Raw genomic sequence first — 1,381 nt, forward strand, 5'->3', positions numbered from 1 at the left:
AGAGAGAGCGAGAGAGAGAGAGAGAGAGAGAGAGAGAGAGAGAGGGGAAAGGGGGATGGTACTGTGGCAATAGTGGTTCATGGCTATATATGAAGAATTGAAGAGAATGAGACTCACCAAGGGTAGTTTGGAAATTTTATGTAATTATTTAGGGTTGGGTAATTTTACTTGTGAAGTCAATCTTTTATGGGTACAAATAGTAATTTTTATCTTCTATGGGTAGATATGTCAGCGTTTTCAACTTTCATGAGTAGAAATAATAGTTTACTTGCTGATTTATTAAATATTGGCAGGAAGAGGTATTGGTTACTGAAATTTTTTTGGGAAAAGTATAGGTAGACAATAAGAATACTAAATAATGTGAATAATGGATATATCGGATGTTCAATTTAATATGTATGCAGATAATTATGTTCATTATTTTTAATTGGATGGTTATTTCTTTTGATTTGGTTTACTCATGCACAGTTAATAATGAGTGAATGTTCAATTCATTAGGTGTGCAGATGGTTATCCTAATATTAGGGTTTAGGAGATAATTTGAGAGTGGAGTATTTTTTTACTTTATTGAACCAATTTTAGAGCTCATTATTCATATTATTCACAAAAATAATTGTCTACCTAACAAAACCCTTTCTTATCTTATAGATGACACTTATCATCAATCCATCCCATATACTTTAAACAATATAACATTTTTTGTATAAAAATTAATTAGTAATATCTTCTTAGATCATCCCCTTGCTTCATCAATTGGGACTTGCTTGATCTTAAGCATAATAGCTATCATCTATTTCAACCATTAGAAGACCTTCATTAAGAATAAAAAAAATTATTTAAAAAAGTTTTAATATGTCAATGACATTAAATATGTTAACCCATTATGTGATGAATTTATGTAAAGAAATAATGTGTTTACGAGATAGCAACACACTTAGTCTATATGAACTGAAGTGGTAGAGTTCTTCTACTATACCAAGCCCTTAACCTCAGATGCCAGAATGAAAGTACTATTCTTAACTTTAAGAAATATCATTATGACAAAGCACAAACAATGTGCTTGCCTTATGTAGTCATTTAAAATTGTTTTAACGTGCAAATTACCACACAAAATTGTGCTATTTTTCTATTATAATCCTAATCCGATGCCGACATATTTGATTCCATATAGCTTCAAGTGTGAGATCATGTTACTTGTCATGTAGCAGGGAATGCTAATCTAGTCCCGGGTTATTGTCACAATAATGATCATACTTTAGCCTTTACCAAAACCACTAGAGATTAATTTGCTTAAATGCTAACCTCATTCGTACTACACATATATTTATTTTTCCTTCACAAGCATGCTTTTCTTACAAAATATTTTTTTAAATAAATTATA

Source organism: Arachis ipaensis, chromosome B03 (genome assembly GCF_000816755.2).
Source record: "Arachis ipaensis cultivar K30076 chromosome B03, Araip1.1, whole genome shotgun sequence".
In the NCBI taxonomy this organism is placed as follows: Eukaryota; Viridiplantae; Streptophyta; class Magnoliopsida; order Fabales; family Fabaceae; genus Arachis; species Arachis ipaensis.